This window comes from Acomys russatus, chromosome 28, assembly GCF_903995435.1.
Source record: "Acomys russatus chromosome 28, mAcoRus1.1, whole genome shotgun sequence".
Lineage (NCBI taxonomy): Eukaryota > Metazoa > Chordata > Mammalia > Rodentia > Muridae > Acomys > Acomys russatus.
Window position 1 is genome coordinate 3,203,441 of NC_067164.1, and position 27,652 is coordinate 3,231,092.

The 27,652-nt window shown below is 45.2% G+C and overlaps 1 pseudogene; it reads left to right on the top strand.

Moving 5' to 3' along the window:
- The first annotated feature begins 16,079 nt into the window (after positions 1–16,079).
- On the top strand, positions 16,080–24,070 carry LOC127210470 (NADH dehydrogenase [ubiquinone] 1 alpha subcomplex subunit 5-like; annotated as a pseudogene).
- Positions 24,071–27,652: the final 3,582 nt, after the last annotated feature.

Below are 27,652 nucleotides of genomic sequence, written 5' to 3' on the forward strand. Positions count from 1 at the left end.
TTTCCCAGCTAAAGGAACCATCTCTACAAGTGCTCACATTTCCACTGTCTTACTGACCTGTTTATCTAAGTTGATTACTATCAAGCTTCTGGAGTTTTCTATTCTCATTGTGACAACTTTTTAATCCTTTCGAATCCAGGTATACAAACCCATTCCCTATAACTCCATCAAAACAGTATGAATGTTAATCAAAATTCTTCAGAGACACAATCAATGGGAAAACCAAAAATGAAGGAGGGAGAGAGGGAGGGAGAGAGAGGGAGAGAGGGGGACAGAGACAGAGACAGACAGACAGACACACACACAGAGACAGAGAGACAAAGAGAGACAGAGACAGACAGAGACAGAGAGACAAAGAGAGACAGAGACAGACAGAGACAGAGAGGAGAGAGACAGAAAGACACACACACACACACACACACACACAGAGAGAGAGAGAGAGAGGAGAGACAGAGACAGAGACAGACAGAGACAGAGACAGAGAGGAGAGACACACACAGACACAGAAACACACACAGAAAGAGAGAGAGACACACAGACAGACAGAGACAGAGAGGAGAGAGACAGACAGACACACACACAGAAAGGGGGGGGGGGAAATCCATGTGTGTGTGTGTGTCTGAGGACCAGGTGAGACATTTGAGGGTAGGAAGAGATGGATGTCCCAACCCAAGCAGGAGAACAAAACTGCTCTCCTCCACTTTCTTGTTCTATTCTGGTGCTCATTGCATTTGGATGCCCCGTGTTGGTGGGAGAGCTTGTCTTTATTCAGATTGCCAATCCAAATGTTCTCCTCTCTAAACACGCATACAATGCACACCCAGAGACAATGTATAGTTAGCTACCTAGGTTTTCCTTTGCCCCGTCCAGTAGACATAAAAACTAACCATCTGGTCCTTGTTGATGGTGCTAAGGATTCCATGTCTGGGGAATGTTTTTAGTTTTCAGCTTACTCAACTCAGAATTTTTGACTACCACTCCTCTTTAGAATACTTGTAGCTTTTTTTCTTTTACCTTTTTGGTTGCTTTCATTTTCTTTTTTTCTTTCTTCTTGCCCATCTTTTCTTTTTAAGACAGGGTCTCATTACGAAGATCTGGTTATCCTAAAACTTGCTATGTAGACCAGGATTGCCTTAAACTCACAGAGGCCTGGCTGTCCCTGCCTCTGGGTGCTGGGGTTAAAGGCTTACCCGGTGTGTCCCTGCCCCCTTCTTGGAGCTTCCTTGTAACACCATTTAGACCCTCTTCCCTCTTCATTTATTTGGTTTTTTTTTTCTCCCCAAGATCTCCTGGATTGTTTACCCATCTCCAAAGCTCTCCACACTTTTGCTATAGCGTGATGACTTGAGAGGGTTTTGTTTATTTTTGTTTTATTTCTCATAAAGATCCCTGTCTTCCAAACTTCTATATTAATATATCCACTCAACATTTGCCCTTGGATGGATCACAGTCATTGGCCCAAATCTGCCTCTCACAGAATGTACTGCCCATCCTCCCAAACGGTGTCTACGCGTGTCCCATCAGCAAAAGGACTCTGTGCCCCAAGCTTGTCCTTTTACCGAGAGTTCTTTCTGATATCCACCCTTTTTTTCATCCCCATATTCAATTAGTCCCAGAGTACTGTCCGTTCTCCCACATAAACCTGCCCAGAACCTGCACTCTCTTGACCAGTTCCCTGGTGTGGTCTCAGGCACAGTTTCTTACCCAGCTGAGCAGAGTAACCTCTGCAGTCACCTCATTACATTCAGTTCTACATCCTTTCCAAGACAGTCGGCACAGAGAAAGTATCCTTTATGACGTATATGATGGATACATAGAGTCAGGCCATTGCCTACAGTTATCTCCATCCATCAATCACGTGGGTTCCCAGAAACAAACTCAGGTGCTCAGACTTGGCAGCCTGAGTTCTTCCCACGTTCTGTAAGAGGACACAATGTTCAAGATATTTATTTACCCATGTATTAGAAACACCAACCAGTGAGAGATGTCATTAGCCTCAGTGCTGAAGCTAGGTCCAGGAGGCCCCTGTGATATTAAATTGTGTCTTGTTAATAAGGGGAGCCCATCAGGGGTTTCTGTGAGAGGTACCAGGTAAACAATGGATAAGGAGGAGGAAGTGCAGCTGTGACCAGTTTGGGGGAAACACGGTCAGCTTCAGTGAATAGCACTCTTCCATTTGTTAGTCATCCCTCAGGATCTGTTTGAGTTTTACCAACCAGGTGAGGTGGCCCAGATAAACACAGCCAGAGGTCTCTCTCCTCTTTTGTGGCATTCACCATGATTTTACACTGTGCCATAACTTTGGTATCCTTCTCATAACACCTATTGCTTCCTGCTTGTCACCGACAGATGCTTCTAGTGTGTCAAAAGTGGATTTGGCTAGGGCATCAAAGGGGTGAGACAGGGCTCCAGCATCTCTGCTGTTGCTTGTATTCACTGTTGGTCCTCATGGTTCTAGGACCAGAGGCACAGCAAATGCTGAGGATGCTCTGACTGGGACGTGGCTCAGGTGCCTCAGGAGCAGACAATACGCTTGGATTTACTCACATGCCACTTTGAACTTGAACACAAAATGACTGGCAGTGTTAAGGGATGGGAATATATGTGTCAGCAACGGCTATGTGAACCGCCAATGCCTTTCTGGCTTCAAGTCTACTGTTGCTGGTAAACGTTTCACACAGAAAACCACACAAGCATGTAGTAAAAGTGTTTTTGCTACATTTGTTATTGTTGTTGTTGTATGTATGCATGCATGTGGAGGTCAGAGGACAACATGCAGAATCAGTGTTCTGCTCCAACGGTGTGGGCTTCTGGGAAGAAACTCAGTCATCAGCAGTCAAGGACGTTTACCCCATGAGCCATCTTGCCAGCCCTAGAGCTTGTTTTAAACTAAATGATAGTTGTATTTGAACACCCAGGATAGCTAAAACAATCCTGAACAGCAATAGGACTGGAATAGACACCAGGAAATCTCACCATTTTTGATCTCAAGTACTACTACAAAGCTACAGTAGTAAAAACAATGTGATACTGACATAAAAACAGACACCTTGATCAATGGAAACAAGCTGAAGACCCAGTCATAAACCTACACACGTAGGTACACCTAATTATTGTGAAGAAGCCAGAAGAAGCACAGCATCTTCATGGATGTTTGCAGGTAGAAGAATGCAAGTAGATCAATACGTATCACCCTGGACAAAACTCAACTCCAAATGGATCAAAAACCTCAACATAAAACTAAGTACATTAAACCTCCAAAGAAGAGAAAGTGGGGACTAGCCTTGGACACATTGGCACAGGAGGAGACTTTTTTGAACAGAGCATCATTAACATAGACACTAAGATCACCAACTAGTAACCGGTACTTCATGAAGCTGAAATGCTTCTGTAAGGCAAAGGACACTATCATTTGGACAGAATGCGAAAACATTTTTATCAACTACATATCCGATAGAGGGCTAATGTCATTGCTGCTCTACTTATAATAGCCAGAAATGGGAAGTAACCTAGATGTCCCTCTATAGAAGAATAGATAAAGAAAATGTGGTACATTTATACAACATTCTTGAAAAAGTGACAACATAATTCTTTTTAGGCAAAAGAATAGAACTAGAAAAAAATCATCCTCAGTGAGGTTACCTAGCTAGACTCAGAAAGATAAATATGTATTTGAGTCTATCTGGATATTAGCCACTAAATGCCTGATAACCAAGCTACAGTCTGTAGACGCAGAGAGGACAGGCATAGAGGACGGAAGAGAGGAAATACATGGATCTTCCTGGGCAAGGGAGATAGAATAGATTTTATGAGTGGACTGGAGCTGGGGGTGGAGTGGGGGAGCTAGAGTGGGAAGATAAGGTGGGAAAGGGGAAGAGGATGGGATCGAGGGAGGAAATAAAAGGAGCAACAGCTGGAATTTCAGGAGCATTTGAGTGGGGGTATAAAAACCTAGTGCAGTAGAAACTTCCTATAATATATGAAGGGAATCTCCCAACAGTGAGGAAGATGGAACTCCTACTAGTCACCTCTTGTCATCAAATGAAGCTTTTAGAGCTGGGCCTGGGTTTTATCCAATTGAGTAGTTAGCCAAAGGATCCCATGGAAACCCCCAAACAACCCAGGATGTTGGCCAAGACAATAGGTTGCTCTCCAAAAACTGACAGTTAATGCTCAAATAGTTCATACAGCCAGCTCCAGCATGGGATGCTCTGACAGTATCTCGGAGAAGGGAAACTCTTCCTCTTGATTTTTTTAAACTGACTGTGGTTTCAGTGTATTTTCCATTACTGTAACTAAATACCACAGGCTGGGTAATTTACAAAGAAAAGAGTCTGCTCCCTTCTTACAGTTCTGGATGCTGGAAAGTGTGGTGACTTTTTGTTTTTCAGAGTGCTAAGACAGCACAGGACATTTCACAGCTGAGAACAAGCATGCCAGACAACATGCTTTGATAACAAAGCCACTTCCTCAGTCACACATTAATCTGCTAATCAGCAAATGGATAAATCTCTTTATAAGGGCATAACCGTCATGATCCTGTCTTATCCCAAAGGCCCTCCCCTCATACCCTTACTTGTGACTTTGGAGACTGAATTTCTGATGCGTGACATGTGTGGGCTACAGGATAACATAGCGTTACTCAAGCCGTAGCATCCACCTTCAGTCAGAGTCTTTGAACATCAAATCAGATAAAGAACTATAAATAATATTATTGGAAGTCAGCATCTTAAGGTGGCAGAGGACCAACTGTTCTACTTTGTGCGGAAGGGTGGAAGAGCTGTGGGATGGAGAAAGAGAACTGGGTGGGTCTTAGATGGAACAAGCTTCTTGCCAAATGTTTTCTTCACTTCATCTGAACTCACTGCAACCCTGTGAGGTAGGAAGATATACCACCCCCGTGGGAAAGGCAAGAACCCAAAGTTGCAAAATGGCTAAAGATCACATTTAGTTCTCTGTAGATTTTGAGTGTGCACCATGTGGAGTCAGGCCAGAAAGTACAATAAGCTTGTATTAGCGTCTTCAAGCATCTTAATTTCTGAGCAAAGGGTTCAAGAAGGATCATACAGATCCTCTTCTTCTTGTTTGTATGGCTCTTGATGCGAGCCTAATTCTTCTAGGTATTGAAATCACGGAAAACTAAGGAAGCCAGCAGCAGGGCATATTGGTGTGTGTGTGTGTGTGTGTGTGTGTGTGTGTGTGTGTGTGTGTGTGTGTGTGGAGACTGGTCTCAGGCTGGCCTTGAGGTCACTGTCATAGTTACTGGGAAGAGACCCCATTTCCATGGCAACTTATAAAAAGGACGCATTTAGTTGGGGGACTCACTTACAATCTCAGAGACCTGGTCTATTGTCATCATGCTGGGGAGGGTGGTGGCAAGCCTGGGCTTCAAGAAGTAGCTGAGAGCTGACATGACCCTCAAGTTGCAGGTAGAGAGAGACTGGGCCTGGCATGGGCTTTTGAAACTCAAAGTCTGCCCCTAGTGACATAGATTTCCCAACAGGGCTACACCCACTCCAGCAAGGCCACACCTCCTAATCCTTCCCCAACACTTCCACTTTCTGAGAACCAAGTATTTAAATATATGAGCCTATGGGACCATGCTCATTCAAACCACTATATTCACTCTCTCACCCACCACCTCCCAAGTGCTAGGATAACAGGTATGAATTATCACACTGGGTTGTTGTTGTTGTTGTTTGGTTTTTTGTTTTTTCAAGACAGGGTTTCTCTGTGTAGCCCTGGCTGTCCTGGACTCACTTTGTAGGCCAGGCTGGCCCTCCAACTCACAATGATCCACCTGCCTCTGCCTCTGCCTCTGCCTCCCACGTGCTGGAATTAAAGGCGTGCGCCACCACTGCCTGGCTTGTTGTTTTAAGTCAGGCTCTTATTGTATGTAGCACAGGCTGCTCTCAAACTCACGACAATCTTCTTGACTTAATCTCTTGAGTGCTAGGATTGCAAGTATAAGCCAAAAACACCTCACTAAGTGACATATTTCTGAATTTTATATTTCCAAAATGGAGCAAGAAGCTAAAAATATATCTTCTAACAAATGACTCCACGAGTATTAGTTACTTTTATTGTTGCTGTGACAGAACAGGTGACAAGAAGCAGCCTAAAGGAGAAAGGGTTTATTTGGCTTAAAATATAAGAGGATACAGCCCACCATGGCAGCTAAGGCATGGCAGCAGGATTGTGAGGTGGGCGGTCACATTCTGTTTGCACTCAGGAAGCAGAGAGAGATGAATACTGCTGCTCAACCTTTTGTTCAGTCTGGGATCCTTCTCTAAAGAATGGTTCTACCCATAGCCAGGGTGGATCTTCCTGTCTCAATTAGCTCATTCTAGGAACCCCTTCCCAGACATGCCTGGAAGTTTGTTTCCACAGATTATAAATACTCTCAAGTTGACAATCAAGCTTAACCATCTCACCACAGCTCTCCAAGGAAAATAGAGACGGTCAGAATTGTGCACAAGGATGATCACTTCAGAGCCACCTACAAAAAGCACAAAAAGTGTGTTTGATGAGATGGCTGAGAAGGTAAAAGCATCATTGGCTGCCAGGCCTGATGATTGTAGTTCAATCTCTGGAACCCACATGGTGGAAGGAGAAAACTGACTCCCACAAGTTGTCCCCTGACTTTCACACATGTGTCCCCATGTGTACATTAATTTAATTCCCACACATGTATATTAAAGAAGTGCATGTAATAAAAAATGTTTAAAGAAAAAAAAAAGTTGGAGAGATGCCAGTATGATTGTGTGGTTTTCTGGATTGAACATATACACCAGCAGCAGTGGGGACCATCTTCAGAAACAAAAATGGACAGTCACTCCCAGGAGAAGCCACTCCTTGCAGGGCAGGGCATGGGACATTAGCCTGGATGCCAACAGGACAAATGGCATCTAACCAGCCACGTAAAACACCAAGGTTATTTTTTACATATGAGCTCTTGATTTCACTAAGACAACCGACCGGCTACTTCCAGCATTAAGGAAGTTAATTGAGACTATAACCTGAAAGGCTGGGAGCCCTGGACTGTGCTGATTTCTAAGATAGCTTGTTAACTCAGAGTAATGAATAATTAAATAAAACGTTAATGTCCTCCGTATGCATCTAGACTAGCAATGCACAGGAGAAATCTGAAAGTCACACGTGTGAGGCACAAACTAATGTTAATTCTCCAGTAGCCACCTTGAAAAGATTAAAAAAAAAAAGGAAGATGTAATTTTACTAGCAAATTATATCCCTATCAAAATACTATAATTTTAACATATAATAGGCATAGTAAAATATTAATAACATGCTACTCTCCATGTTTTATATCAAGATTGGTGTGGATTTTACACACACACACGCAAATATATATGTATATTTATATACATATATATTTATGTATGTACTTGTATGAAGCATGGAATACGAAGGCACAGATGTGGGGTCGGAGGCTTGGTGGGTGAGAGTGTACATCCTTTTATCATCCTGTCCACTTCCTTAGGGATTGACTACAAAGAAAGACATAAGATTATATTAGAGCCAGATTGAGGTACTCCAAGGCATCAAAATTGGCTCCCTCTAAGTGTGGACTTATGGACGTTTTCAACGATCTTGGTGTTGTGTTTTGATCCCTCTAACAAGCATGCCAGGGCACGGTCCTTCCCTTATAGGCAGCATCTACAAGAGCCCTCTTTTTTGGATGCTCCGAGGAGTGATCCTAACCACTCTGGCCTTTTGTGGTCCATCTGTAAGCTACTTTGATCTCTTGGTGCCTTAAAAAAAAATGTAGCATAGGAATGTGTGTGCCTTTCGGTCTACTCAGGCAGAAGACGCTAACGAGGAAACACATGCGTAAGTGGTTTGAAAAAGAACCAGCACGGCACAGCTATAGAGCATCCTTCTTGTGGCTATTTCTAGTCTAGGTAGGGAGGAGTGAGGAGAGGCAGATCTAAGAATAGTCTGGAATTCACCTCTCATAGGTACCCAACTGTCTTAATAGCAAAGACGGCTTTTCTGATTGTATCTCGCTGCGTCCCTTTTATTGACCGCAATGAAGATGAAAACCTTTGCGCTCGCCCCAGAAAACAAAGCCAAAGACACATCTCTTTTGCTTCCACATTAAGGTCACTTTATTGTTTGAAACTCCAAGTTAGAAAACATTTCCTACAGAGCCAGGCTTTCCTTTTTTTTTTTTTTTTTGGATCCAGATACTTTAATTTAGAACATTTACCCAAAATTTTGCATTGGTATTCAAAACTACCGAGAGACTATATAGCCATGATTATTCTCTTGTTATTTTTTCCAAACCCCCATGATTGCGTTGTTAGTATGCTTCAGCACGTGGCCTCACTGGCTCGCCACCATTAGACACATTTATAGAAATCTACTAAATAAAAAAAATCACAAGATGAAGATAAAGCCACTTATTTAAGGCACTTTGCATGAATTAAGTAATGATAATGGAGTCACATTACTCTTCCTTGAGTAAAATTCTGGGATGCTTTTGTGTTTCTTGGCATCTGAATATTTCATTGTCAGCCTCAGGAATTAGAAAATGGAAAGACAATGCTGTGGTGCGATGTGTATGCTATTCAAGATAAATGCTCATTAATCTTTGCTTTCAACTTGTTTACATTCTCCCCCTGTTTATTGTAAGACAGCGTAACCCCAGCATCAAAGACAAACTTGAGAAATGAGAAAAACATGACGAAAAGCCAGCTCATCTTTTCGAGGTAACTGCTCTTCCTTTGTGTATTCTTGGCCTATCGTCCTCTCATGCACATATCTTTGCGTGGCTGCAGTTATCCCATGCATGCAACTTTAAATGTAGAGTTTCATCTATTTGGTTTTTTTTCCCCAATATAACATTTTTATTGATTCCCTGGGGATTTCACACCATGTACCCTGAGCGCTCCGTTTTCAGTCCTTCCATGTCCCACTCTTGTGACCTCCCACCCCACAAAAAAAAAGTAAAAATAAGAATTTTTTTTACAAAGTCCACTTTGTGTTATCTATATACTCATTGGAGTGAGCGTGTTCAAACTCTCAGTGGCCTGCCCCTTAAATGGAACTGAGTCCTTTCCCTCCTCTGCCTCCATCAGACACCATTAGTTGTGGAGAGCTACACTTCAGCATCTCCTCCACACTTTTCAAGAGTTCCGTTTGGTAGTTTCCTATCTAAGGAGTTGCTTTTTTTGGGGGGAGTGGAGTTAGGGTAGGGTTACAGGTTGTCACAGAAGCCTTCTATGTTCTGTGAGGCTTCATTGAAAGCAAAGTCTTGCCGGGCATGGTAGCACACGCCTTTAATCCCAGCAGAGGCAGGCGGATCTCTGTGAGTTCGAGGCCAGCCTGGTCTACAAAAGGAGTCCAGGACAGTCAAGGCTAACACAGAGAAACAAAAACAAAAACAAAAACAAAAACAACAAAACAAAGTCTTTTCAGGCTACAGAATAATGGTTCAAATGATGTTATGTGTCTGCCTTCTGTCAAATCTTGATGGTGTCAGTAGACCGCTGGGATCAGGAGGCCTTGTGGAAACAACTGTAACGATCTCTCTTTTTTCAGCAACTTCCAGATTGGATACATAACACATAGCTGTGGGAGCCTCCCATGTGCATCTCAGGACTGTGGGTTCCTTTCTGCAGACACTTCAGACCCAGAGTCACCTTCCACATCTTCATCAGGAATCAAAGGGACTTTCCTACAAGGACAAAAAAAAAAAAATCTTAGGATCAAGATCTGATATGGTGCTTATAATTTCTAGGTCTTTGACTTAAGCTTTTTTTCTTTCTGCTGTATGATTTACACTATCTCAGAATAATTACAGTAGTGAAATGTATTCCATGATTCATTGTCTCTCATTTCACATCTCATCACGGATCAAGTTTGAGGCAGGTTGATTAAGAATATGGTCCTTTCCCTCCACCCATCGCTGAAGGCACACTTAATGACTAGATTCACTCAATGACTGTGCGTCTCTTCCCACCCGTGAAACCCGGCCTGCTCATGATGTGCTCTAGTGAATGGGTACAGTAGAGATGGAGGAGTTTTGTTCTGGTTGTGTGCACATTCATTCTCATTCACGGGACACTGTCCAGCTATCAGTGAACTACTAGGACGAGAGAGAAGCTGTGGAGGAAGACCGTGACAAGCCAGCTGAGACCTGTTCTTCTGCCAACCACCAGCTGGCCTCTGCTTTCGCAAGTGTTCTTCTTCTGGCACACTACTGTGTAAAGAGTCCCTGCCACATATCCCTACCTCTGTGGCTGGGAGGACTTCTGCTAAACCTTCCTTTCCACAGTAACCTTGCCCAGTGAATCCACAAGGCAGAGCGGATCCTGCCTTCAGTACATTATTTCAGTCAGATATATCATTATTATTATTATTATTATTATTATTATTGTCATCGTCGTCATCATCATCATTATTATTATTTTAGTTTTTTCGAGACAGAGTTTCTCTGTGTAGCCTTGGCTGTCGAAGATTCGCTTTGTAGACCAGGCTGGCCTTGAACTCAGAGCAATCCACCTGCCTCTGCCTCCTGAGTGCTGGGATTAAAGGAGTGTGCCACCACGCCTGGCTTCAGATATTTTTAAAAATGTATCTACTTACTATTTTATGTATATGAGTGTTTTGCCTACATGTATGTCTGTGTACCATGTGATGCCTGGTGCCCATAGAGGCCAGAAGAGGCCATCAGATCCCCTGAAAGTGGGTTACAGATGGCTGTGAGCCACCATGTGGATGCTGGGAATTGACCCCTGGTCCTCTGGAAGAGTAGCCAGTGCCCTTAACCAGTGAGATATCACTCCAGGCCACCTATTAGGTGTGTGTTTGTTTAAGGAAGGGTCTTTCTATGTTTCCTTGTCCTGGAATTTGCTGTGCAGACCAGAACAGCCTTAAACCTACATAGAGATCTGTTTACCTCTGCTCCCGTGTGCCAGGATCAAAGGTGTGACCACCTTTGTGCCCAGCATGCTGTCAAGTATTTTTTGTCATGCCAACATAAAGGTATATAATCAAGACACTAAGTTAAGGCAGTAGGTGTCAGGGCATTATTTTGATACCATATAACTAATTAGAGGTTTCATCACATTCCGTACAATTCTGTTTTGTCCTTTTTATGTTTCAATCACAGAAATAGGTTACAAATTGGAGGTAGGGGCATTGAGAGGATAAGTGTGTCCTTGTCATATCCATGAGACGCTTGGGATGTGTGCTGTATAGATTGCCTGCCTGGCAAGGACTTCCAATCCCCAATGAATCCCTGAGCTAGAGCGAGTCGGACTCCCTGTATTTTTCTCCCTTTAATAGAATCCATCAAACTTATGCTGTTTTTTCAGGAGACAGGTCAGAAGGACCCTGATGTAAGTGCTCAATTCACAGTGACCCCACAAAGCCACCTAAAATGTGAACACCACATCCTTACAGTAGAGAGGTGGCACTGTGTTTATTGTTACTCATCTTGACTAGAATTTCAAACGGTTTGTGATAATACTCACCTTTATACCACACATAGTGTGGTACATGAGACGATGCTTGGGCTGAGGCACCACATAGGTCAAGCATGTCTTCAGGCCTGGTAATCAGCTTCAACACACAGCAGCCATCATATCAACTCTCTTGGTCCACTGAGCTCCTGGTTTATTTTTCTGTTTTTCTCTTGATTGAAATACTGAGGAATTGAACCCAGGACCTCACACATGATAGACAAACACTATTAACGTTCGACAACCTCAGCCTCTTTTTAATGTTTATCATTAGATAGGGTCTCACTTAGTTGCTCAGGCTGTCCTTGAACTCACTGTGTAACTCAGGCAGGCCTTGAACTTGGGATCCTCCTGCCTAAGCCTCTTGAGTAGTTAGGATTACAAGAGCCTGCACCACCAGACCCAGACGCAGTTCTGGCGTCTTTTTTTGTTTTTTGGGGGTTTTTGTTTTGCTTTGTTTTTAGAGACAGAGTTTCTCTGTGTGCCGTTGGCTAGCCTGGACTCACTTTGTAGACCAGGCTGGCCTCACACTTACAAAGATCCACCTGCCTCTGCCTCCCTGAGTGCTGGGATTACAGGTGTGCACCACCATGCCTGGCTCAGGTCTGGCTTCTTATTCATATAGTCTGATGAGGGTTTCTAAGTTATTTCTGGAAGAGAATAGAACAAATATGCTCTTTTCCCACTTGTAGACATCCATTTTACCCATCCCACAGTAATTAAGTTCACACATAGACAAAAAAAAATAAGGCTTAGAAATGTGCAAATCTAAAAAAAAAAAAAAAAAAAAAAAAATTGAAGGCCCAGACACACCCAAGTGTTCTGTCTCTTGCTGTGTAGTTTTCTGTACTGCATCAACGGGAAGGCCATCACTAGGTGAAGATGCCAGGACTTACTTGTTCCATCAGCACATATTTTTCTGCCCCTCTGCCCTAGTATTGCATTAATGACACTCTGAGGTCTCCAGAGAAGTTGGGCACAGCTCCACCTCATATGTTAATGGCTACTGTTTTATTTGGTTATTTTAACTCACTTGTAATCAATAGAAAACACAGGAGTCAGTTTGCTGTTAGTTTGTGCACGTGTGTGTGTGTGTGTGTGTGTGTGTGTGTGTGTGTGTATGTGTGTGTGTTCATGTGTGTGGACAGCAGTAGCTTCCCAGTGCTTTCATAGTTGGATATGTAACCCAAGCTGACTACACTGGAACAGCCTAGGTGTAGATACGACACTTGAACCTGATTCAGCATTTATCATAGAGAAGCTGGTGCTAACGGTGGTAACATTTAGTGTTTTGTTTGGTTGTTTGGTTTGGTTTTTTTTTTTTTTTTTTTTTTTTTTTTTTTTTGGTTTGGTTTTTCAAGACAGGGTTTCTCTGTGTAGCCTTGGCTGTCCTGGACTTGCTTTGTGCACCAGGCTGGCCTTGAACTCACAGCAATCCACCTGCCTCTACGTCCCCAGTGCTGGGATTAAAGGTGTGCGCCACCATGCCCGGCTTGTGGTAACATTTGGAAGAAGCAAAAAAACGTGCAGCTACAGAAGGGCAGCTAATGCTTAACGCATCAGAAATAGAAATCAAACTTAAAAACGATTAGTGTGCATCAATTGTTCAGAATAATAGGTTTCGTTATGACATTTTCACACAAACACGTAACGTACTTTTGATCGTATTTACCTCATTTCCTCTCTTGTTCTCACTCCCTCCTCCACTTTCTTCTTCTAGATAATTTCTCTCCCACTTTCACGTCTTTTTTAAAAAAAAAAAGAATCTAGATTCTGCCTTTAAGAGGAAACATGACATTTGCCTGTCTGAGTCTGTCAACCAGCACAACCGTCTCCAGCTCATTTCCTTGTCAGCAACACGGCCTTGTTCTTTATGATTAAATAACACCCCATTGCCTTCGTCTGCTCATCTGGTAGTGGACGGACACCCAGGCTGATTTCACATCTTGGCTACTGTGAACAGTGACGAAATAAACACGGGCACGCAGGTGTTTCTATCACTCTCCAACTTGGACTCCTTTCGGCATATTCCCAGAGTGGCACAGCTGGATCATATACTACTGTATTCTATTCTTAGTTTTCTGAGGAACGTCCATACTGGTGTCTATAGCGTCTGGAGTCATTTGTGTCTCCATCAGCAGTGTATAAGTGTGTTTTCCCCGCTCCGTTCACACTCAGCATCTTCCGTTGTTTTCCTGATGATAGACATTCCTCCTGGAGACAGGATATGTATAGTTTTGATCTGCATTTCTCCAATGTCAGAAAAGGCCAAGGATTTTTAAATGTATATATTGAGCATTAGCATTTCTCCTTTTGAGAGTTGTTTGCTCAGTGTATCTGCTCACTGACTGACTGGACCACTCTTCCTTCTGGCATTACTGTCGAGCCCTTTATATATTCTGGATAGCAGCCCCCGTTGGATGAATAACGGGCAGTGAGCTTTTTCCTGTTCCGTGGCCCATCTCTATTCTGAGAACTATTTTCTTTGATACACAGAAGCTTTTTAGTTTCATGAAATCCCATTTGTCAGCTCTCAATGTTACCTCTGGAGCTATCTGGAGTCTTATTCAGAAAGTCCTTGGCTATGCCTGTATTAAAACAAAATTTCGAGCAGTCAAAAAAGACAAAAATTAATCCAGTTCCATGCTTCAAAAATAATCACTGCACTTTGGAACATTTATCTCCGGTATTACTTTTCTTTTTTCTTTTTTCCTTTTTCTTTCTTTTTCTTTTTTTCTTTCTTTCTTTCTTTTCTTTTTTTTTTTTGTCTGTACAGGGCTTGGGAGGGATTGAGACAGGGTTTCATTCTGTAGGGCAGGCTAGTCGAGAGCTTAACACAGCCCAGGCTGACCTTGAATTTATGGCAACCTTCCTGTCTCAGTTTCCTGAGTGCTGGGATCCCAGGTGTGAGTCACCACCTGTGACTTCAATACATAATTGAAATAAATAATAATAAAACCGAAGGCATTGTATAAAAGCTGCATAAGAGCAAAGTCAGAAACCCAAGTAGACCCGGAAGGCAGGCCCAGGCCCTCCTTCTATTCCCTGTTCTAGACCCACAAGGGCACCGCTTAGCAGTCGCCCTGATCCTCTCTTTGGCTCTCGCAGTCTTTCCTCCCCTCCTTCCGCAGTGTTTCCTGAGCTGCAGGTGCAGGAATGTGCTATAAATGTATCCATTCTGACCGGGCTCCACAACTCAGCATTTTGATTGGTTGTGGCTTTCTGTAATGGTCTCCATATGTTGCAAAGAGAAGTTTCCTTGATGAGCGACGAGGACTCCACTCGTCCATGGGTATAAGTACAAATATTTGTCTTTCAGGGTCTGGGTTACCTCACCAAATATAATCTTTCCTAATTCCGTTGATTTACAAATTTGAAAATTCCACTGTTCGTTTTTCTCTACAGCTGAATAGTATCCCAGAGTGCATACATGTCATATTTTTATCATCTGTTTGTCAGTTGAAGGGCATTTATGTTGCTCACATTTCCTAGCTATTGTGACTAGAGCAGCAATAAACAAGATTGAGCAAGTGTCTGTGGAGGACACTGAGTCCTTTGGGTATTTGCCAATGAGTGGCATAGCTGGGTCATATTTTTAACAATTTAAATTCTTTTATTTTGTGCACATTGGTATGTCTGTGTGAGGGTGTTGGATCCCCTGGAACAGGCATTACAGACAATTGTGAGCTGCCATGTGGGTGCTGGAAGTTGAATCTGGGTCCTCTGGAAGACCAGCCAGCGCTCTTAACTGCTGAACCATGTCTCTCCAGCCCCCTATTGTTAGCCTTTTGAGCATTCGCCACACTGATTTCCAGAGCAGCTGGACTAGTTTGCAATTCCACCAGCAGTGAGGGAGGGCTCCCTTTCCCCCATACACCCTCCAGCATTTGTTGTCAATTGTTTAGTTGCTCTTTACTCTTTTGACTGGATAAAGACGAAATCTCAAAGTTGTTTTGATTTGCATTTCCCTAATTGCTAGAGAGGATGAACATACTTTGAAATGTTTTTCAGCTGTTTTTTTTTTTTTCCTTCTTTTGAGACCTTTCAGTTAATACTTTAGGTATAGTTTTTAAATGGGTTAGTTGTTTGTTTGTTTTGATTCTTTCTGTTGTAGTTTTTAATAAGCCCTACATATTAGCCTCTGTCAGATATACAGCTATAGAAGCCTAAACGTGGCCACAACAGAAAACATGGAGCCAATAGACATGCCAACACAAAGCGGGACCTCAGCCCTACATAGACAACCACAGGCAACTGAGGGATGCTGAAAGCAGGGGAAACAGTCTTCCCCAGGGAAGAGCGCACCAGTTGGCTGTTCAGTACCAAGTGACCAGCCCTGAAAAATTACAAACAAGTAACATTATTCAGGCTGACAATGTTGTACTTACGTATTTACAATCACACATATGCACACAACAGATATGTATATAACAACAATTAAATGGGGAAAAAATGAGCCACAACCTTGATGGAGAGTGAAGGAAGGTTTGGAGGAAGAAATGATGTAACTATACTGTAATCTCAAAATGAATAAATAAATAATAAAATAAAAAATAGAGGGCCCTAAACTGCAGGGCTCCAGGTACTGTCATGGCAGGCTTGCCAAAGACCGCTGGTCTGGTGTGAGACCCTCCACACAAGGGGCTTACAGTGTTGTATAAAAGGATTTTTGAATCTTCTGGCATGGTTCCCTAAAGGGGCAGCCTGTAGAAAATGCACACAACAGATTACCACTGAGAAGCTGAGTCTAGTCACAGTGGAACCAGATGTTAAAAGATTAGATGGCATGCTTGCTTCAGGGTGCTGAAGCAGAGGAGGTGATTCTTCAGACTGAAAATGAACTCAGTCTGGTGAGCAAAAAAAAATGTTACAGTAGAAGCCACGGGAGCCATTAGTGGAAGAGCATCCTGCCGACCAGTGGAAGAGCCAGCCTCCTGCCCACAGGTGGAAGTGGCCAATATGATCATAATGTCCGATGGTTAATGAGAAACTGGTGCAACTAAACGCTAGTATGCGAAAACAAAATAAAAAATATATAAAACTCCAAAACACAAGGGCAATGGTGGAGCAAAGGAAAGTCAGCTCGGAACCTGGCAGACAGTGAAATTTACCACCATCACCACAAAACCAGCTTACATCAATGTAGCACTTACCAAGTACCAGGCACGATTATTTTGGCATGATTATATATATATTTGTGTTGTTTTGTTTTGTTTTGTTTTTCGAGACAGAGTTTCTCTGTGTAGCCTTGGCTGTCCTGGATTCACTTTGTAGACCAGGCTAGCCTCGAACTCACAGCGATCCTCCTGCCTCTGCCTCCCTAGTGTTGGGATCAAAGGCCGTACGCCACCACCGCCTGGCGGCACGATTATTTTTATATTAACTCATGGGATACCCCCAGCTCACTAACAAAGTATTACTAGGCTTCCATCTCTAAATAGGCCATCAAGTTACTTGCTCAAATATGGAACCGGGATTCAGAGCGAAGGATCTGTCTTGTGGTGCCTGGACTCTTCAATGCCCTGGCTTGCTGGATTGCTTGCTGTCTTGTGATGAGTCATCTGGACTGTGCAGGGAGCCTCGTTAGGCACCCAGGCTGTGCAGAAGGAGTCTGTTTGGCTGTGGAGGATTTCAACCTCGCTTTGCTGTCGTTTACCGAATGCTCACACACTTCATTCATCACTGTTCATTTATGTTACTGTCCATCAATGTCTTCCCGTGGTTCCACATCTTTCTCTGAGCACAATAAATTTTTATTCAAATGACATTCACAGGGGGAAATGTCCCCCTCCTTTCCTCACCCAAGAAAGCGGGTGACTGGGCCCGGAAGCCCCGGGGAGGCAGCATCTGCCAGCACTCGAGGATCCCGGCCTGTGTGAGCCGAGGATAGAATTAACAGGCGCAGTAGTTCGCAGCTCAACATTTGTTCAAGTCTGGCACATGCACACATCATTAGCGACTGTATTTGAGAGGAGATATCAAGGAGGTGGGGAAAGAGTGGATCTGATTAAAGGGGTAATCAGGAGAGGAGAGTCAGCGTTTATGTAAAAGCTGGGGAGCTGAAATGAACTGAGAGCAAAGCAAAGGGCAAGGCACCTTGGAAGGGGCGGGAGGGGGGGGCGGGGGGGCGTGTCAGCAGACAATCTGGATAATTGTGGCTCTGTGACTTCCAGTCCAAAATCTTGTCTCTTCTGTGACTCGCTGAATGGCCGCTGCCTTACCTCTGTGGGCTCATTGGCATCCACTCAAAGGACGACTGAGAGTGGGTGGTGGGAAGGGTGAGTGGATATTCTGTTGCCTTGTTTGTAGCTTTCATCTTGTCTCCAAGTAGATAAATATTCACCGGCAAGTTAATGCATACTTCTGCAAGGCTTGGGTGGACCCACACTAGGTAGAGGCTGAGATGTTCAGAGCCATCATAAGAAATGGGCATGCCTCTCCAACAAAATTAATTCTGTATCCCATGGTGGCCTCTAAGTCACCAACTCACTATGTAGCTGAGCCTGGCTGGAAACCCCTAATCTTCCCATTTCTGCTTCCTGAATCCCGAGGGCACAGGCATGCACCATTATGTCCAGTTTATGTTGTGCTGGGCGTCAAACCCAGGATTTTGTGCATACTCTTCATGCATTCTGTCAACTAGGCCACTCGCCCCTGTGCAGACCTATGAAAGTGTATGGCGTTTGTTCATATTTGGCTGTGCTACCATTAGGCTGAGCAATGGAGAAGGCACCTTAGAAACAGGGCAGTGGGAGTCTTCGGCAAGAGCTGAGTAAGCAGAGTGTCTAAGCTTGTGACTCACGGCAGCCTGTCTGGGGCTCTCCATACCACCTGTGGAGGATGGTACAAGTGTAGCCACTGCCACCTGGCGTACAAAGCACCTGGTGCCAGGGTGGTTAGTAACTATAGCTGGGAAATGGTGGGGCTGGGGTCTCATCTGCTGGGCTCTTTTCTGCCACCTGTTGGACTTTAGCCCTAAGCTGAAGACACAAAGGGGAGTCACTTGAAGCAGACAACAACTAAGTGTCAAACGTCATGACCTTGACAATGATGAGAGAGTAAGGTTTTGAGCGATCTAGAAGGAGGAAGTCCGTGAGCTGCCTACAGGTCTAATGTTCAATTAAAACTTGTCCCAGTGTTGGAGTCACACTGTGTTTCAGCTAGCACTTTCAACGAGGGCAGGCATGTGTTAGTCAAAGCCTAGGTTCATCTGCTATAACAAAACACCCCCAAGTACTGTATCATGGATCTGATAGAAGCTCATGTCTTTTTACGTTATAATCTGGAAATAAGTTGACTCTAGAGTTGTGGCTCTGAACTAGAAAGGGCACCTAGAGACCCAGGTCTCTCCTGTCATGTCAGTCTGCTGTCCCTTTGGGTGGCACTTTAAAAAACAAAGGATTTATTTATTTATTTATTTATTTATTTATTTATTTATTTATTTATTTATGTGTGTTTGTGTCTCTGTGAGTGTATGCATGAGTGCGTAAATGTGCACACTTGTGCAGATTGGCCAGATAAGTGTGCCAGGTAGCCTCTATCACTTACCTTCTATTCTTTTGAGGCAAGGTCTCTCCCTGAGCTTGGAACCTGTGTTTTCTCGGGTAAACTGGAAGTTAGCAAGCCCCAGAGATTCTCCTGTCTCTGTCCTTCCTGGAGTTGAGATTACAGACACACGCAGGACACCAGGCTTGTTACAAGGGTGTTGGCATCTGAACTCTTGTCTCTGTGATTGTGTAGCATGCACTCTTAACCACTGAGCCATCTCCTCAGCCCATCGGGTAGCCCTGTTATCCGCAAGCTGAAAACTGCAGCAGCCCACTGTACTCACTCTTCTAGCCCAGAGAATCAGAGAGAGAGGAGGGGACAAAGCTAGTTATTTCCTTCTAGGGAAGTTGCTGGTGTTGCCTGCACCCCTTTTCCTGCCACACAAACTTGGTCATGTGGCCATGCTTGGAGGAAACTGTGCTTACAAAAGTTTAACCCACATGGCTGACCTTCTAAGACACTAAACTGAGGGCTATTACTATGCAGGGGACAGTGATCGTCTCAGTATTTCTGGTCTGAAGGGAACCAGGCACAGTGTAGCTGGCTACAGAGAAGCACACGTACACCAGGAAACTAGAAACTCCGAGAGGCACTCAGAGCTTCACTTTGAAGGCAGTAGATTTTTAAAATCTATTTTACCTGTATGGGTGTTTTGCCTCCACATATGTCTGTGCCTCATATGAGTGCCTTGGTGTCCACAGAGGTCGGAAGAGGGTGTCATATTCCCTGGAACTGGAGCTACAGATGGTTGTGAGCCGCCCTGTAGGATCTGGTGGACTATACTAGCTGGCTATACTGAATTCCCAGAAGTCCTTGGGCCAGCTAACCTTATGCAGCATCTAACAATAAAGAGGCTCTATTTCAAGTAAGATAGGAGGAAAGGAGCAATCTTTGATATTCTCTGATGTCTGGATGTAGACTGTGGCACACATGTGCTTGTACTCACGCACACACTATATACACAAAAGAGAAAAATGATATCAGGGCATATTTGTTAAATGCATATGAAAATATTGGTGAAAAAGCCACAATATTAGCAAGCCTTAGGCTCTGTTACAGTTAAGAGATCTATGAGAAGTTCAGTTAGCATTGACCCACTCTTGCTTTGTGCATCAGACCAGGGGTGCCATGGCAACAGAGTATGTATCTTTTAAGCAAATCCTATTTGTTGACTCTGCCTTGGTTGATGAAGTAGGCTCACCATATCAGTTAAGAGGTTGGGGCCTGCATTTAACTTTCCTATCCATTTCCCACAGTAGTGCCATCTGCATTGCTCTGGAATGTTCTGTGGTCCTCACGACAGTCCTGGAAGATGAGCAAGACAGGTAATGCCCCCGTGGTTGAGGCCTGGAGACAGGATGGGGAGGTTGAGTCACAAGATGACGCAGAGCAGAGAAGCCAGTCAGTGGGGGTGTGAACAAGTTTCTAGACCTCCTGGCTTAGTGTTGCTCAGATCTTCCCACAATCCCACGCTGCTCAGCCCTTAGCCACTTCATCCCTGAATTACTCTCACTCAAATGTTCTCAGAAGGCCCAAGTAAGTACCCCACAGACTATTGGGTAATTTTCTCCTCACTCTCTGAAGTGCGGGCAGGATTGGTGATTTGTTTCTGAACAGTAGAACACAGTAACGGTGTCAGAGTGTCATCATATATAACCATACGTGTATATGGTCTTGAACTCTCTTATCACCCTGTCTCAGCCTCCCACGTGTTGGAGTCATAAGTGTGCATCCTGACAGAACTTGTTTACAGACTTCGATCAAGCGCTCTGCCATGTTGACCAGGACCACAGGGCACACTGACGAGAAGGCAGCTGGGAATCAGAGCCCCTTTCCCTGAGTCCAGCTGCATTCTTCCAACAGCCATATGACCTTGAAAGTGAGTGCCCCACCATTGAGACTTCATATGGGACCTCTGCTCCTGGGAACAACCTGATGGCAGGCTCCTGAGCAATCCTAAAGCCCAGGACCCACTAAGATGCCTGGATTCCTCCTCACCCAGAAAAACATATGCTACCAAGATGTGTTGTTTTAAAGCCACTAAATTTGTGGTGACTTTTTACACAGTAATAGGTAGCCAACAGACTCCCCTGTGTCTAAATTGGTCTCTTTCTCTGACCTGCCAGAGAGCTCTGGAATCTACCTGTCTCCATTCCTGCTCCGTTTTGTGTCAGTCCCCACATCCTTCATTTGGATGTAAACAGTTGCTTCCTGTATCACTCAGGGCTCCACAGTAGTGAGGACCCACTCAATCAATCGACTGAACTGAAGAACATGTGCAGGTTAAGCAAGCCAACATTATTTGGGGTACCAAGGTGACCTAGCCACAGCAAAAAGCCATTGTTACGGCGGCTCCCTAACAGCTCAAGGGGTGCAAACTGTGGCGGCACAGTCTGAGGCATGGGAGGCAGGGTATCTCCTGTGGCTTCAGGCAGAGAGACTGGGCAGTAGAAGCAAGTACCTAACCTCTCTTCCCACCCTCCAAGCTCTTGCTAAGTCTCGCATTGGGTACATGTGCCCAGAGGCTAGAGGATCAAGGTGATGTAGGGCACAGAGCAAAAGAGAAGCTATGGAAACAGATCTGGACCCAGGAGCAAAGGGAAAAAAAATGCAGAATATCTCCTAACTGCCCTCTCCTTTTTTTTTTTTTTAAATCTTGTTCAGCTCCGGTCTACATAGCAAGCAATCCTCTGCTAAAAGCAACACTCCATTTAGACACTCCCCTTAGCCCCAGAATACACTGTAAAACCCCTGATGTACAGCCATTTTCCTGACTTTCTCAGGGGCTGCTTGTTGCCGTGGTCCAGGACCACTCAAGCCGCGCTTTGGACTCTTTTCTTTCTATGCTCGGCTTACTTCTGTGTTCCAGCCACATCTAACCTCATGTTTCCTTTCCTCTTGCTCTGCTTTTCACATTCTAGAAGACCCAGACATTATCCCTGCACAACCAAAAACAAACAAACAAAAAACAAACAAAAGAAAAAAGAAAAAAAAAAAAAAACACCTGACATTATTCATTCTGTAGAGCCGTGGCTCCTCCTCAGGGTAACTCCTACTGTCTGCTGGCCTGAGGAGGTTTCTTCCTGGGGTATGTGACCACAGCTCTGAAGGGCAGCCCTACTTCCGTAGCATGGACCCGGAACATTCTAACGATTACATTCACATTTCTTAACTCTGGATACTACATGCTGGAGGTCCTGCGGCTTCCTAGGCATCACCAGTAACAGCAGCTCAGCCCCAGCCCCAGTCCTCTCCTTGCTGGGCCCTGGTGAGATTGCTGCTTCTAACCCAGGCTCTGAGACCACCGACTCTGCATCTCCCTTTCTGTAGGTTCTTCTGTGACCACACTGCGGTGTCCCTGCTTTGCCACACCGAGACGTTGCACAGCTGCAGGTCCAGTGGTGACAGAGTGGTGCTAGTCTGTTCCTGTGTGGGGCTTCAGCTGTAGCCATCAGTTGTGTCCCACCACCTCTGCATTGCCACCACAATGGTCTCAAAGCACCTCCCTCTGACCACCTGGAAAACCAACCCCTTGGCTTTGTCTGCAGGTTATGGGGCGTAGAAGGGACTAGAGAGGCTGGGGTGGGAAACGGGCACCTCGCTGTCTTCAACAATCTTCATCTTCTCCAGGCAGACTCCTTCCTTCGAGAGAATTGACTCCTTCACTTGGATGCCTGCAGGTTCCCCAGGCCACCAAACCATCAGGCTTAAATGGGTTCCATGGCTCCATTTGTCTAGCAGAAGTAGCTCTGTCTGTCTGTATGCCCAGCATGGTGTGTGGTATGTGATGCTCATCGTTACTCAGAGAGATGGACCAGGGATGCAGAGCAGCGGGCTGGCCATACTCTACCTCCCCTACCCAGCTGCTGCCAGATGAAAGACTCGGGCCGTGATCTTAACACTGTGTTTTGGACCCTCCTTTTTCTCTTGCGTAGGGATTTTGGCTTATTTAACTCTGTTTCCTAATGATCAATAGAACCTTAATGAGCATAGCTTTTGTTTCTCAAACAGGGATCTCACTGTGTAGCCCTGGCTGGTCTTGAACTCTCAGCAATCCTCCTGACTCAGTCTCTGAGCACCAAGCAGTGCAAGTGTGAGCCATGAGCTCTGGTTTGTCTACAGATTTGAGTGGAGTTTCGTTTGCTGTTTGAGATGGGTCTGTGCAAGGACTCTAAGACAAGGCTTGGGTACAGGTGGTTTATCTGTGAGCAGGAAGAGACAGTAAAAGGTGCATTACGGTGGGAGTTTCTGTTGAGAGCCAGTCAGCTTGGTCCTGTGAGGGATCCCGAGGAAGCTTGTGGGGCATCTGGAATAGCCCCACGAGCACCCAGTGAGGTGTAGCAAAGCCACTGGAGAACTGTCATTCTTACTAATTAATGTTTGCCTCCCAGGAGACTTAATATACCCATGCTTCCGGCTTGTTTCTGGCATCGGAGGGAACTCAGTGTGTGAGGACCCCTCAGGTAAAGAAGCAAAGGGTGGGAGGTGGGTGGTGAGGAGCTGTCATGAGGTTGAAGATAGCTGACTTGCGAGGGGCAACCACAAATACAGGTGAATAGAACAGGTCTGGCTGTGGAAGGGATGGACCAGCAGGGGGTCCGCTCCTCAGCCTCCTGGATCAGGAGAGAAAGGGAACATACATGTATTATTCTCCATTTAAAGACACCTGCCTTGGGAGCAGTGTTATCTTTGAGGCAGGTTATGTAAATGGTTTCAAAATAACCAAAAAGAGTCTGCGCTTAGTTTTGTTTTGTTTATGCTTTTTTCCCCCCTGTGCTGGGAATCGAACCTAGGGCCTTACCCATGTTAGGCATGTGCACCATCATTTACAACACCTTTGTTCTCCATAGAGTCCTGCTTTAGACAACAACTCATTCACCCTAACGTATTTAGACAATGGCTTCAATCACCTCACCCTCTTGTTATGCCTAGATCGATACATACCCAAAGACCACCAGGAGTCCGCAGCCATATGCAAAAGGGAGCCTTTATTCAAGCTCGAGCTTGGACCCTCGAATGCAGCAGAGCAGTAGCGAGGACCCTGAACCATTGTTAGACAGGGTTTTTTATTGTGGTTACAGAAAGGAGTGGGAGTTTCCAGTTTGGCGGTTACAGGATTGGTTGACATTTAGCAAGGTTGGGTTGGCACTAGGGGGTTGATCCAGCTCCCCTTGAAATGCTTAAGCAATCTCTCTCTAACATCTGGGCGACATTAGGTACTTGATTGGTTCTAGCCAAGGATGGTTCCTTCCTGGAACAGTTTGTGGGTTTCCAGCAACAGAGGTGAACTTAGGGATAGGCTCAAGATGGTGCCTGCTGACAAAATGGAGTCACATTAGCTTTGTCTCCTCACCTCTCTCCCGCTGTTAAGAGCTTACTGTGTGTGTGTGCTCTGCATCTGTCTCGACTCCACACAAATGTGAACCAGGACTGTGGTGTCTAAACTGGCCATGTCCTCACTTGCAGAGCTAGAGGCTCAGAGGGTGGAACTGAGAATGCCACCTTTCCCCCACCTGGCACCCTGCAGCCTGCCTCCCTCTCTGACCTGGAAGAGCTTTTGCCTTGACCCCTTCCCTGGCATTTAGCTTATCTACCCCTCACAGGTTCCATCTAAGCTCTTCTGCAACTCAAGGCTAACCTCCCCAGTCTTCAGCCCTGTAACCAAAATAAAGTGTGTTCTCTGCAGATAATAGAGTGATACCAGGCTCTCAAATATTTGCCAAAAAACCCACTTCAAGTCCCTGCTTGACCATGATCCTGTGAATTCCAGAACCGTGTGGGCCTGAGTCCATGATGCCTTTGGCCTTGCAGCTGGACTCCCAGCCCTCCTCTATTTGTCCTCTATGATCTCAGTTGCTTTTCTCTCATTTGTGTCTTGAGCAGGTATTGGGTTTCCCAGTGCACTTGTAGACCAAGGCAGAGTCTGTGTTATACCAAGATTTGACACAGAGCATGCTGATATAAGGGGATAAGCCTCAAGGAACAGAAGTGAAGTCCAAGAGACCAACTCACTACTGAGAGACCCACTCACTCATAAAAGTATTCTGAACCACGTGGGAGCACAGCTGTAGAATCCAGCAGGTAGCTGTGGTTGGAATGTTAAATGTCCCCACTGGCTCTGTGTCTGACAATCTGGTCTCAAGCTAGAGGCCCTGTTTTTGGGGCGTTGTGGAACCTTTAAGAGGTGGAGCCTAGCTGGAGGAATTATGTCACCAGGAGCGGGGCCTTCTGGGTCCTGTTTTCTACTTCCTGGTGAACAAGCTTTGATTCTGTGCACAGTCATTGGGCACTCCTCTATGTCCCCTGACATGATCAAGTGAAATCCTTCCGAACCTAGGAGTCAAAAGAAAGAATGTCCTCCTTGCTTAAGGATTTACGACAGCTGTTGCCCATGTTGGTTATTTTGTCCCAGCAGCGAGAAAAAAAAATGACTAATGCAGTGTGGTATAACACAGACTCTGCCTTGGTCCATAAGTGCACTGGGAAATTCAAGACTTGCTCAAGACACAAATGAGAGAAAATCAGCTGAGACCATAGAGGACAAACCTCAACAAAGGAGGGTTGGGAGTCCAGCTGCAAGCACAGCCAAGGGCGTCATGGATTCAGGTCCACCTGGTTCTGGAATTCACAGGGTCAGGGTGAAAATCTCTGGATGAGTCTGTGGAATTTTACTGACTCTGAAGCTAGCAAGGAGGCACATCCCCTAAAGCATCTGGCAACCAAGTAGGGGAGACTGAGGGAGAGATCATCAGCCCAATTTGGCTCTCACTCAAGCCAAGCGGGCTCCTGCCACCGACAGGAAAGGTGAATTACATTTAGTGCCCCAGCTGAAAGACCCCTGGGCATAGTACGGTATTGAGGAGATGCTCTGGCTTGGAGTTCCCACAGAGCAGGTCATTCTAGCCCTTTTCTTCTCCTGAACCCTTCCTCCCTCACCTGCTCCTCATCTGCTTGCTCAGTGGAAGGGGCACAGCCAGCTCTGCTCTAGGCATCTCGGGACTCTGCTTCTGGAGGCAGTTCTGTGATGAGGTGTTATTTTATGAGCAGTTTAGGGGTGCTTAGGTCTCTGCTGCAGCATTAGGAAGTGGGAGGCCTTGGCACTGTTCTACTTCACAGGATAGAATAGTATATAAGAGGATATTTTGACTTGTTTCCAAGATACCTGAGGAAATAGGAGCATGAGATGCAAGAAGAGCTCCAGAACCTTCCAGAGACAGAGAGATGTATGAAAGTACTTAGAATGTGTTCTGAGACCGTAGATCTGGTGTTGGGATTAAATTTTACTTTTGTTATTATTTTCTTACTATTCGTGCATGCTGGATGATCTGTATTCCCTGTCTCCTACTCTCCTTCCCCCCTTTTCATTACTTTCTTTACTTTATTCCTGGAAATAGAATAGGGGGAAAACCCCCAAACTTTCCTCTCAGAGGTGTGATGGTGTACACCTTAACACCAGTACTAGGAAGGCAAGTGGTAGATCTCTGTGACTTCGAGGCCAGTCTGGTCCACATACTGAGTTCCAGGACAGCCAGGGCTACATAGAGAGATCCTATCTCAAAAACCAAAGCGTTCAACTTGGTGCTCATGGGGTTTATATTCTAACGGTGTGAGGCAGTGTACAGTGAGTGAATGACTAAAACAACGCCTGGCCAAGTCCATAGTGGACATGACAGCAATGATCCAGTGGGAAGCGAGCTGTGTACTTTGGGAGAAAGGCGGGGCTGCAGTGGGAAACAGGCTGAGTTAGTTCTGATCACCCCGAGTTTACAACCTGTGAGGAAAGCTTTGGGAGAAGCAGGTTGAAAAGTGCTCTAGCAGAGGCCTCAAGACAAGCACGGGCCTGCAGGATTGAAGGAGTAACCCGAGGCCAGGGTTGTTGGGTGTGAGGCAGAGAGAAGAGCAGGTAGATGTGAGACCAAAGATGGTACAGTGGTGAGACTGTGTAGAGACGTGTAGGCTGGTGGGAAGTTGCGCAGCTTTCTGAACAAGATGGGGAGCAGTAGGGGTGCTTTTGGGAGAGAAGTGACATTATCTGCCTTGTCCAACAGCGTAGCTGTAGCTGAGGGGACAAGGCAAGAACAGCTGTGGGGCCAGGCAGTGGTGGGGCACTCCTGTAATCCTAGCACTTGGAGGGCAGAGGCGGGCAGATCTCTGCGAGTTTGAGGCCAGCCTGGTTTACAGAGCAAGTTCTAGGACAGCCAGGGCTACAGAGAAACCATGTCTCAAAACCAAAAAGGAGGAGGAGGAAGAGGAGGAGAAGAAGAAAGAAGAGAAAGAAAGAAAGAAAGAAAGAAAGAAAGAAAGAAAGAAAGAAAGAAAGAGAGAACAGCTGTGGGAGCAGGAGATCATTGAGGGAATCCAGGTGAGGGACAGAGGTTTGGGCTGGGACCAGTTTGCCTAATTGGACGCACTGGTCTTGATCTCCATGGTGACAGTGTGGGGTCTGTACTGTGTATTTCAGGATGTTTCTCAGCATCCGTGGTCTTGACCCATGAATGCCTGTTGAACCCCTTCATTGTGATAACCCAAGTGGCCCTAGGTAGGACACAGAATCACTAGTGTAGAGGGCTGGCGGACTCTGGCCAGCTGGAGTGTGAGCTTGTGGCTCTGGCGGG